Raw genomic sequence first — 13,552 nt, 5'->3', positions numbered from 1 at the left:
AGCATTTTAATATAAGAAATTAAGATAAGTTTAAATCTTGACACTATGCTAACAAAAAAAATTATAAAACAGTAATTTTAGCACCGGAAGTTTAAATCAAAACAGGCCAAGTACGCAAACACAAGGTCATATGAAAAACAGAATGTGTTCAAAGGAAAACTCGATTTAAGAGTGGCTTCCAAAAATAGATAAAATGAACTCTGCCTTCCCTCATTCTTCAGGAGAGTCTGCTTTACAAGGATTTTGAAATCCTCCAGAATAAGATTTACACTCCACTTAGCCTTGGCTCTAATCGTATTTAACAGAATCAGTGTTTAACTCTATATTTTTTTTTCTCGGATTTAAATCTAATGGCTTTGCCAACTGTATTATAAGTTACTTTAATAATGCAAGGGCGTTTTTTTATATAGTATTTTAACAAATAAATAAATCAGCATTACTCCTTAAAAAATAAAAGCTTCTATAATTACCAGATTTTATCGCACCTCCGGAACCTGGTTTCTTACGGGATACCGCGTTGGTAACATAGGGCGTATGGGCTAACAAAAACTTTTGACTCGTTTAGTTTAAAGTATATCGACACTGAGACGTGGTAGTGTTGGAAATCTACGTCAAGGTTAATGAATTTTGTCAGAAATCAGTGTCAGAATTGTTTGATTATATCAGCTTTTCCAAAAGTTACTCAACAAGCATGATAATGGAGTCTTTACGTCATGCCATCCGTGGAGTCATTGTCCCATCGTAAGTGTTCCTTGTCGCAGAAACTGAATTTCATGATACTCTAAAAATTGTTGCTATGAGCAACCTTGAAAGTCGGCACTGAAATCCGATGCTTAATAAACCTTGAGATTTTGTTGTTAGTTCTTGAAGTATTAATGGTCGTTTCCATCCATTACAGTCCTTTTCCTCAAGTGGTGAATAATTACAAGGCCTACAATTAAAATAGTAATATTAGTTGCAGCAGCAGTAAAAGATGATGCAGTAGAACCAGTAGTAGCATTAGTGGTTCCAGTAACCCACATTACCATCACTGCAACAGGTTTCTTATGTTTATGAATTGAAATTTCATCTCTCAGTCTGAATTTTTACTCAGAATGATGAATGGTCACAAGTTCTGTCAACCAGAGAGGCATTAGTAATAACCAGCTTTAAATTACTCATTACCGCAAGAAACTAAAAAAAAAAAAAATTGCCGTGTAACGAAAGCCTAATCCCTGTCAACTAGAGGATTATGAGCAGTGGCAGTGCTATTAAATTACAGATTATTCACTACCGCAAGATTTTATTTTAATTTTTGAATTTACGATTTGAAACCTCGCGGTCACAGTCCTCTCCTCAGAGTCGCAATTGGTCATGGAGCCTCTGTCGGAAGGTTGTGGAAGTAGTAAACCGCATTATTACTCATCATTTGTCTGATTCACTTAAAGTCAGTTCATTGTACCTGATATGGTGTGTGCAGCTTCCTGTTCGCAATTCAGCCTCCAGAGAGCTTCTTCAATAAGAGCTCCACCGTTTGTTGGTGTTTACGCTCACTTGCCACGAGAGGGAAATGCTTCCCGATGCTCGAAGAAAATGACAAATTCCTGTAGTGAGACTTTGCTCGGCGGAAATTGCTTTTCTGCTTTCTTGCTGGTTTCTGGTTATGGCGCTCCTAAATATCTCTCTTTTCTTTATATATATGTATATTATATGTGTGTGTGTGTTTGTATATATACATATGTATATATAGAAGGGATAATAACTCTTATTCCTATTCTAGTTAAATTAAAAAACATAGGTCCCTTGTCTCTCTCTCACATATATATAATATATATATAAATATATAAATAAATATAATTTATATATTTATATATATATATGTATGTATGTATATTATATATATATATATATATATATATATATATATATAAACACAAATATAAAGACAAAATCATGGAGGAAAGAAACAGTGGAGTGCTGCAAGGCCTTTCGACTTATAGTCCTTTACTTAGCAGACTCTGCTAAGGACTATAAGTCGAAAGGCCGTGCTGCACTCCATTGTTTCTCTTTCCTTCGTGGATTTTGTCTTTATTTATATATTCATCACGCTCTATATTTTCTTGATTCAGTTATACATACATACATACATACATACATACATACATATATGTATGTATGTATGTATGTATGTATGTATGTATGTATGTATGTATAATGGCTCATGATTAATATCGAAATCAACTTGATAAATTTAGTTTTATGTATATGCCAGTAGTTTATTGTTTATTTCCCATTACCAATACAACAAGAACATAAATTGTATTTTTGAATATTTCTTTTGGAAGCCGAGCCATCAGCCATCCTCCTCCGTAGATGAAAAGTGCCTCTGTGATTTCCTCTCAAGGCGCATGTCCCCGGAATATTCCCTAACAAACGGGTACAGTTTTATCAGGGTTATACTTTCGTAGTACCTCTATTAGGAAACAGATAAGGCTGTATTTTCTCCTTAGAATTCCAGACATTACTGGAATTATTTATGACTGTTGATCAATCCTAATTTGTTATTTATTTGGTGACCTCTCTGCGTTTGTTTACCTTCTCGTGGATGGGCATTTTGTTTGTTGGAAGTCTGCTTTACGGGTCAACAGCCTTTTTGGGCATGTTCTTCAACAATGTTTGTACATTTTGAGTAATAATGCTGATATTAATTGTAACATATTTCGTTTGTTTATAAAAATGTCATGTCATAAGAGTATATATAAGTTAGCCTTACATTTCCAGTGAGATTAATACTAGGTTTATGTCACTCATACGCATCATACTGTAATGAAGTTCTGGATTCAAAACCTCATTATCCGCATGTTAGTATTGAATTTCTCACAGCCTTACTCAACACATTAGTGTCTGTATCTCTCTACGTGTGCTGTTTTGTCCTATTTTTAACAAGTTCTTACTGGAGTCTTCTCTCCTGGCAGTCTTCATGGTACGATATCTTCGGCAACTCTGTTTTAGCATTTTGCCTCAGCATCGTAGAGGGTTTATCCATACCGCCAAAAATGAAGGTAATACGAGGGAGGTTCTAGATAGCAAATCTTGATCCAAGGGACGCCACTCACTTTCTTAAAGCTCGGACTAGGGAAGCCCAGGGGAGACTTGTTATCGGTAGACTGCCTTCTTTCACAGAGAAAGTAATATGCAATGCCTTTTAATTTATTGTTCAATGTAAGATTAGCAGAAAGGTCATGTACTAGCTAGAAAATATCGTCAGGATAGATATTTGAAAACAAAGAACAAGGAACAAGTTAATATATAAATATATATGCATATATATATATATATATATATATATATATATATATATATATATATATATATATATATATATATATATATATATATATATATATATCAACTAATACACCGCATTATGTATTATTGGAAATTGTAATAATGCAAGAAGATATATAGTTTATTCGCCATATTTATATATGTTTTTAGCTACTCATTAGCATTAATTCATAGTAGCAATATTACCTCCATCTTATAAATATTTTTTCAGTTAATCTATTTTAGCGCTTACCCCGTACAGTTTTTTTCCCATTAGCTGTAAAAGCGTGAAAAGATCTCTCAATTAATTCTGAGCCATCGCCATATATCCTTTTCGTCTTATCTGGTCCTAAATTGCGTGGGAAGGCTGTTTTTTTCCTTGAAATAAGTACCATATTAATTACTTTGTCTCAGTGACTAATTATCATCATCATCTGGCCCTTAATTGGGTTTGTTTTTGCTCTGCGGTAATCGTAGAATTAATTTACCTCATTGGAACCCAGACACGCACTTTTTTCCGGAGAGAGAGAGAGAGAGAGAGAGAGAGAGAGAGAGAGAGAGAGAGAGCCCCAACTGTAATCTTATTATCAATTGTTTTCATAGCAAACTTAACGCTCAACAACTGTAAATTATCAATTGTTTTCATAGCAAACTTAACGCTCAATGCTAGCAAGAGAGAGAGAGAGAGAGAGAGAGAGAGAGAGAGAGAGAGAGAGAGCCCCAACTGTAATCTTATTATCAATTGTTTTCATAGCAAACTTAACGCTCAATGCTAGCAAAAGAGAGAGAGAGAGAGAGAGAGAGAGAGAGAGAGAGAGAGAGAGAGAGAGAGAGAGAGAGAGAGAGAGAGAGATAAACATCGGAACTGGACCACATTTGTCCCACTTAGACAGGCGAGCAAAGCCAGGGCCAATTAGCTGTAATCCTAAGTTGTGTAAATCCAGCGAATCCTGGAAACGATTAGTGCAGCGTGCTTGATCTCCCGATAGAGTAATCCCGTAACGGAGAAAATAGCGAAGAAAATATAAAGTCTTGTTTTAAACTTGTCTCTACGACTCTTGACCTTATATTCAGACTCGCCTGCCTTCCTGATACCTCGCCCCTCATACCCAGGGCATTAAAATTCGATGCTGTTCCTGAGGGATGCAGAGACAACGCCCCAATAAATTTCAGGCGGATTTGGTAGTTATGACTCCTGCGACGTCGGCCATTACCGCTGCCTCTGATAAATGGCTCCAGGGACATAGATCTCTGGGACTGATTCTTCATTCTTATTACGTCTGATCATTCTTCACTAATTTTGGTGCACGTCATTAACAGTATACAAAAATTGGGAAACTGCTACGTTTGCTGTGCCGGTCCTTGGCATATGTTCCACTAATCATATATATACATTACTACTGTGATTTTTAATATATATATATATATATATATATATATATATATATATATATATATATATATATATATAATGTATATAATGTATATATATATATATATATATATATATATATATATATATATATATATAATGTACATTATATATATATATATATATATATATATATATATATATATATATATATATATTATATATATATATATATTTATATATATATCTATACATACATATATATATACATATATACATACACACACATATATATGTGTGTGTGTATGTATATATATATATGTATGTATATATATATAAACATACATACTGTACATACATATACATGTATCTACTTACAATATATATATATATATGTGTGTGTGTATGTATTTATATATGAATATATAATATAAATATATATATAAACATGTGTATGTATTTATATATGAATACATATATATATATATAAACATACATACATATATATATATATATATATATATATATATATATATATATATATATATATGTGTGTGTGTGTGTGTGTGTGTGTGTGTATACTGTACATATATGTATATGTATATAAACAAATGTGTGTGCTACTATATTAACGGCAAAGGATATTAATCAAGTATATAATGTAATGTTACGCGTACTGGAAAATTATCTGATGTTCCACTGGTACAGCAAGTTAATTTTCAGTTGATGCAAAATCCTTTTCTTCTTCTTCTGTAGCATATCATCATTGTTAATCAAATTTTATCACATTTTCTTTTTTATAAAAGTATTTATGGCAGATGAAGTTGGTTTTCATCTCCTGTAGTTGTTGCTCAAGAATTCATTGTTGGTTTCTCAGGCCTCGCCTGTAGCCTACTACTGCTGACAACAAATCCCAAGGAAGATTTAAAAACACTTGTTAAGTCATTTTCTCTGACAGTCTTCGCAACTTGAGTATGATATGATTTTGTAGAAGAATGAAGAAAATACTTTAGTATTACTTGCAGTACTCAAGAGCTCACAAAAACGCGCACGTCTCGAGAAATTTAAATTAAATTTTACTGAATGTTTCCCGTATCACGAATTTATTTCTTCCCGTCAGTACTTGGTCAACTGCCCAATTATTGAGGCTTCTGAAATGTTGCAGCAGAGTGTTATGAGACAAAAGTAGAAACCAATTTTTTTTTCTTTTCAGATGTGGTAACCTTCAAAGTTTTCTTTTCCTTGATCTTGGTAATACAACAAATCCTCATCAGATTATTCAATAACGAAATAGATTGGTTGGCAAATTCGAAATAGTGGAGACACTGCTAAAAAGCAGCACCGGATATACGGACCATTACCTTGAGTCTTTCCTGCTTTTCTTTTTATCTCTCTCTCTCTCTCTCTCTCTCTCTCTCTCTCTCTCTCTCTCTCTCTCTCTCTCTCTCTCTCTCTCTCTCTGCGTGTCTGTAATTTGAAGCCCGTGTATGTTATTATTTTTACACTTCGGTCTGTATATATTTAATTGCTCTTCGTTTATCGTTTTTATATGATTTTTACTGACCAACAGTTTTTTTTGCGACTTCCTCTTCTCTCTGTATTTTTTCCATTCTAACCAAAGCAGTCAGACACGTCCTCGGGCATTTCTTGCGAAGGATCACCGGAATTCGTAAATGTTCCAATAAACTTTTTTATCTATATTTTTTACGTCGCCGGAAATAACTCGGGATCGCAGGCTAAAAAGACTATATTTTTTTCACTTCAAAAATATTTGAGCCGCAGCGATTAATCAGGGCTACTTCCTCTGAATTCCAGCGGCGTCTTCTGGAACCCTAAAGTACTCGTGGCTGAGGGTCGTTGGCCAGTGTATATTACTGACCTTTGGGGATGACATTACAGTGTTGTCACGCATTTCTTTCTGTATGGAATATAGGATTTTAACTGTGCATTGCAGAATGCTGGCTTCTAGATCAGTGAAGTCATTTTATTTGATCATTATTTCATTGAATGATCACCAGTGAATACCAGTCGTCGCTGAGATGTAGACTCCCTTAACTGTTTTGAAGCCATGAGCGTGGAATTAGCATCGTCATCACAGAAATCAATGAGAGAGAGAGAGAGAGAGAGAGAGAGAGAGAGAGAGAGAGAGAGAGAGAGCTCTTCTCGATATCCAAACACTTATTTGGGTAATCTCACCTCCGCAGGTCATAATTCAGAATGGGAGATGAAATGCCAGAAGGGAGAGTTTCTCCCTTTTGCCCTTCTAGATGGCATTCGTCCTCCCGTACACTATGAGTAGGAGCGAAGGTGTCTTAACACACTATGCTACAAAGAAGGATAAGAATCTGTTTCAGTTATTCGTATTTCTGCTTACCGAAATTAGATACATTCAACTAGTGCTGAAATAGTCGATCCTCGTTTTGGTAACAATGTTTTAGCGGGTTTTGTTTTTTATCTGCTTTATTTCCTATAATAACCTATTCATATTTAAGTCTTGCATTGGTAAGAGTATTCAGAAACATGTCGAGAGGTTAAGAAATCACTGTGAGCATTAAAATTACATGCATACATAAGCGCAATACACACACCAGTGATTATTCATACATACACATACATACATATATATATACAAATATATATACAGTATATATATAAATATATATACACATATATAAATATATGTGAATAATATATATATATATATATATATATATATATATATATATATATATATATATACATACACATACACACACATATATATATCTGTATATATATATATATATGTATCAGTCTGAATAGAAGACGAAAAGTAGCCATATAAATAACATTAAGTGACAACTGCCAAATATATAACTCCTGTTCAACCAGTTTAGTTCATATGGGCATTTTTCGTATACTTGTTTTCACGGTTTTTAATTTACTGTTCCACTAAAATGTTGGAATATACGTTTTCTAATCCGAGAACCGACATCCACTAAAAAAACAAGTAATGTCCACAAGAATCGAACCAAGTTCTAACTCTTGACCATTCGCAAAGATTTACCATAAGGACAAGATTTGTTTTTATGACGTTCTTGGTAACTCATAGAAATTTGGAATAGGGCTCCCTTTGAGATGCTTCTCGTACGGATCAGTTAGCAGCCCAAGTCAGTATTTTTTGATGGGAGAGAATGGAAGCAGTCGCTGAATAAGGGAATAAGGTCACGTGCCCGATAAGCGAATCCCAACCAAGGCAACCCAGTTCTGATTCCATATCTTGAAAAATGTATTACAGTGCTGAGTAAGATTGCAAAATAATCAAGATTATAAACATTTTTAGTTTTCTGTAAAAGAAAACTATTGAGATGGCTGTTTGTCTGTGTGTCTTAAAAACTACTGAGGCTAGAGGGCTGCAAATTGGTATGTTGATCGTCCACCCTCCAACCATCAATCACCAAATTGCAGCCCTCTAACCTCAGTAGTTTTTATTTTATTTAAGGTTAAAGTTAGCAATGATCGTGCGTCTGGCACCGCTATGAGTGCCAACAACACAGTCCACCACCGGGCCGTGGCTGAAAGTTTCATGGGCAGCGGTTGAGAGTATCATGGGCCGTGGCTGAGAGTTTCATTCAGGATTATACGCTGTACAGAAAACTCGATTGCGCCGAAGAAATTTCGGCGCATTTTTTACTTGTTAAATATATGAACGTGGTATGGGAAGAGGGACATATTGCTGTTTGTGACACCCTCTAAATATTTTCATTTTCCATTAACATCTTTTGTTCACCATGCACCATAATGACCTCAGTGAAGTCATGGAATGAATCTTTCAAGCTCCTGAAATCCGGAAGTGTGAAATATTTATGTTTTGCAGCAGTTCTTTTGCCTCAGAAATCTTCGTGAGAGCAGCGTTCTTGCGGAAAGCGTTTTGGGATAAGCAGCGTTACCTTATGGAAGCAGTCGTCGTTTTTGTTCGCACTAAGTTCATGGTCATTTGAGAGAATACGGTTGTCGGGTCCTTCTGGAAGAGGATTTGACAGGAGACACGCTGAATAAGATAGCTGCATTCAGTTCTGATGTAAAACAGTTATCCCATTCTTTGCTCACTAGATCATTTTTATTTGTATTTTATTATTTGTGCTGTTTAAAGTATTGCGCATAAGTGCGCAAAGGAGATAGAGAAATTGAAACGCTTGTTCATTTGAATGAAACATTTAAAGACGTTACGTGATTCACTGTCATGGTGGGTGAAGCCCAACACACCTGGTCACCTGGTGGGACACAATTAACCAGAACGAAACGCAGGCTCGCGGGATGAGTCCCAAGAAGCCAGACTCAAGCTCAGCCAGCCATTGTTTGCGCGGCGGCGTGTGAGCAAGCGCGGACCGAGCCGTCCACTTCGGGCGTCTTGTCCTCTCAAGTACTTTATCACAGTTACAAGACTTTTTGGGCTATGGTCCTCACTCGCAAAAGGCTGGATTGCTATACACTAACCAACCACCGCCGTGAACGACTTTCTTCTTATTGGATTAGTCTAATGGCACCAATTTGATAACTGTTTTGTGCAAATTTGTTCACGGAACTACACTCTTAAATTCACTGGTAGACTTGAAGGTTATGTGAAGGTAACCTTTGTACTATACAGAATTTTCTGTAGTGCGTGAAATTACATCGTTCCGGTTTCACTGTCGTTTTGTGCAAATTGACCCTAGAAAGAAATGTGTTTGTTCCTGAAACACCTCTGTACCAAACCTACCGAAATACCCCTAAGATATGTGTTATGAGGAATTTGCTCGTGTTGGATATATTAGCGTCGGCCCAGTTTAAAAAGTTGTGTGGAAATTTGCCCCTCGAACACCACTGTTACATTTGCTGGATGACTTGAAGGTTATATAACATTAACGTCTGCAGTGCACGTTCTCTATATAATCCTGGAACACCATTGTATTACATTCGCTGGATAACTTGGAGGTTATTTGAGTTAGTTTGAATGTTCTAGTTACAGATTTTACGTGCTTCCTAAGTGGTAAGTGAGTTTTAGTCTGTTATCAGTATTTTTGTTGGTTAAGTGGCATTTTTCCTGTGCGTTAATGTAAAAAAATATAATATTTCAGTCTTCAAAATAGTGGAAGAAGTCTGTGAAAAGAATTAAAATAAAACAGAATCGATAGGCAGTGCTTTCATTGTTTAGCCAACTGCACTTAGTATTGTTTGATGTGCTCATATAACTTCTTTTGCTTTAGATGTAAGTTATGAAATCCTTGTCATTTTATTTTATATATACTTTACTGTGTGTTGACACGGAGGAACAAAAGCAGGTATTTATATTTTAATTAGTATCAAAGTCTGTGAGCGATAACTCATACCATGGATTCTCTTAATTCACGATGGTGTATATATTGTAGGTGAGAAATTAAGTGATTAAATTTAAGAAATTATTCCTTTTATTGTGTGCGATCTCCTTAGTGGCCAGAATAACAGCGCTTGCGAACAGGGCTCGTCTTCAAGGGTTTCAGCTATGAGGTTGTGTCACGGCTCAGAGGGAAATTTGTTTATTGCGAACTATTTTGCACGTTATTCACCTTATCCATATCAGTTCAGACAAATGACTGTTCAGTGCGTTGTAGCTTTAAGGCTGTAAGAAAGAGAGGCATTAGTGCAGCCAAAATCCCATTCTCTTCGTTGAGAATCCCATCAATTTCTTTACCAAATTACGAACGCGGTTGCGTGGACGTGATTGTGAATGCGATGATTCAGCAATTAAAATGGGTTTGACCACACCGTTATAATTCCATGGGAAGGACTAATCGATACCTTTAGACTTTTGTTTTTATGCCGAAGCTTACACATCATTAACTATTTTTGAAACTCATATCACTATGCAGTTGTTTTTATCAACTGCCACATTTATTTATTGCATTGGCTTAGTCGTTTTGTTTGATCCACTCTGGAGTTGACTCCTGGCTTGTTTCTGTTGCCTGGTGGTGTTGCGTGATAAAATGGTCGTGTGTCGACATTTTCCATTTGGAGTTTTGAGTCCAAGGCTGGAATTTCATGTAAGAGAGTAAAAAAGATTTTCAGGCGAAACCCAAACAGAACAAAGCTTAAATTGTTCTCATTCAATGTTCCTGACTTCTTTCAGGAACTTTCTTGGTTTTGTTACTAATAGCCCCCTCTCTCTCTCTCTCTCTCTCTCTCTCTCTCTCTCTCTCTCTCTCTCTCTCTCTCTCTCTCTCTCCCTCCAGCTTTTCCTCTTTCGTTCCTCCACTTTCATTCTCAACCCCCCCTCTCCATTACTTCATATTTTCTCTCATACTTAACATCCCTTCCGTCCTCCATTTCTTTATTTTTCACTCTTGCACACTTAACAGCGCTTCCTAATCTCTCTCTCTCTCTCTCTCTCTCTCTCTCTCTCTCTCTCTCTCTCTCTCTCTCTCTCTCTCGGGCGTGCTTTGAGCGTTTTTCGCAAAAGTTGCTTAGTCATTTACTTCATTTTTTCTTTTCATTGTAACTTGTTATTTCATTACTACTTCCAGCTAATCTTTGGTTACTGGAGGGTCGTTATTTCAGTTTCATTTTTATAAGAAAAGTTACAGTCTTTGAGAACTTACGAAAAATGGAAATTATGATATTATAGGGAACCCCACAAAAAAAAAACAGGAACTTGGAAAATTTATATGAAGTTAATTTTTTTTAGTTCATTGTAAAATAAAAATGTGTGTAAAATAAAATACTAAAATGGTAAAATTTCAAGCCATAACATTACAAAAGCTAATTTATGAAAACATTATTGCTGTTTCCATTCATGCCTCGGTTAACAAAGAAGTAGGTTTCAAAGCCTTTCTTTCTAATTAATTGACACACTAAACGTGGGTTGTCTTAGGAAATGGATCTGTATCCATACCAAATGTTGTAGGTTATAAAATCGGATACTAAAACATTTTCAGTGTCCCCATCTTTACAGCGACTAGAATGTAAAGTTACCGTGCATGAAATCAATTCTCTGGTTTAAACTAATGTAATTCTTGAAATGTATTTCAAACTTTCAAAGTAACCACTGTCCAATTTGCAAATTTTTGAAATATGATAAGCATCTGCTTAAAAATGATTCATAAATTTACGCTCTTGACGATGTTCAAATGTAGCCTGTCTGCGATTTGACACCATATTTCCATATTAAATATCTTTAATATGCATTTTCAAAAAAGTCACGCCTCATGCATTTTGATTCTACACTATTAGCATAATTCATTAATGCAAACATACTGTGCATCATTACTCTTCGCACTTGGAAATTTAACCTGTTTAATTGCCCTTCTGTTTTGATGCTGCACATTTTTTTCCATGCGCTGATGGCCTTTGTTGCACTGACGATTGTATTGCGAATTATGACATCACATTAGTAATTAAATGAGTTCTCTCTCTCTCTCTCTCTCTCTCTCTCTCTCTCTCTCTCTCTCTCTCTCTCTCTCATATATATATATATATATATATATATATATATATATATATATATATATATATATATATATATATATATATATATATATATATATATATATATTTACCAACTAGATTTGATCCATCCTTATATTTTGTGGGAAGTTGTGAGCCATTTGATCCTGTTCTCATGTGTGTTCGATAGGCCTTATATGCCGGCGATTTTTGGTGTTCATTGGTGGTTATCCATGCAAGGGCTGACCACATCCAACACTGTTCAGCTTCACTGATCGAAAGATCAGTTTTGTAGCGAACGCGGTAAGGTCAATAGATGCTCTGTTTTCTGCTACTATAAAGGCTTATTTGATAAAAATACGGGCTTTATAATTCCATGGGAACGGAACAACTATGATAATAATTAGTTGGGATAGTTTACAGATAAGCGACGTATGAATTTTTTGTTTTTAATCCATTAGCCGCATGAAAATGGAAACAAAAAAGTCAATGACTTTTGAATGAAAATGAACTGAAGATTACTCGTAGGTGAAGGAATTAAATACAGGTGAATCTTCCTCGTGCGAAAAGCTCATCATAGACGTATTAAGGAACTTCAAATGTCGATGATGGGATAACGACTCTCTGAGAAAGATAAGGAAAGAGGAAGTGTGACTGACCGGGAAATGCGAACGAAAAAGGAAGCAAAGGCAAATTGAAGAAAAATTACCCTCCGGTATGATAATTCAACGCGCAGAAGACCCACGAAAAAAGCAATGAAAAAGGGGAAATAGAATCAGGAAGAGAAGGAGCATCAACGAAGAGTGAAGGGCAGACCATAAAAAGGGCGGATAAAAAGTGGAGGAAGGAGGAAGGATGACTCCCAGAGGAAGGAAGCAAGATAAGGATGAGTAAATAAGGACAATGACCAGAGTCATAACAGCAAAAATTGTCCCGTCTGTTGTCTCAACGACCAGCTTGCTTTTAGGGCTTTCTTCCTCCACCCTCCGAAGACAATTTCGCCCTTACGCAACTTTTGTCGTTCCCGTGCCATAGGCTTACAGTATGTATTCATCATTCAGTGAACGGAAGTGCTTACACTCTAGTGTCTTCCCTCAGAATGTCTGGCCTCTTCCCTCAGTTCCTTGAAAAACCTTTTACTACTAGCATTTGAATCTAAATGTCAGACCAATTACCTAACGTGTACATTTACGCTTCTGTGCGTAGACAAAGACTCATGGACAAAGACACTCACGTGTACATACATAAGCACAAACATTGTCCTTATATATATATATATATATATATATATATATATATATATATATATATATATATATATATATATATATATATATATATATATATATATACATGTAACATATATACATACATATATATATATGTATATATGTATACATACATACATACATACATACATACATACATACATACATA

General features: G+C 35.3%; 1 protein-coding gene across 2 annotated transcripts in view; it reads left to right on the top strand.

The window, feature by feature from the left end:
* LOC136845713 (uncharacterized) overlaps positions 1-13,552 on the top strand; it is a 229,204-nt gene that overhangs the window by 129,309 nt on the left and 86,343 nt on the right. The window contains exon 1 of one of the 2 annotated variants that reach the window (XM_067115889.1): positions 9,012-9,686. The exons of the other annotated variant lie outside the window; for it this stretch is intronic. The gene's annotated coding sequence lies outside the window, so the exon portion shown is untranslated. Of the gene's footprint in view, positions 1-9,011; positions 9,687-13,552 lie in introns of those variants that run through there. 2 annotated transcript variants of the gene reach the window in all.

This window comes from Macrobrachium rosenbergii, chromosome 14 (assembly GCF_040412425.1).
Source record: "Macrobrachium rosenbergii isolate ZJJX-2024 chromosome 14, ASM4041242v1, whole genome shotgun sequence".
Classification (NCBI taxonomy): Eukaryota; Metazoa; Arthropoda; class Malacostraca; order Decapoda; family Palaemonidae; genus Macrobrachium; species Macrobrachium rosenbergii.
This window is presented reverse-complemented; position numbering and strand designations above follow the sequence as displayed.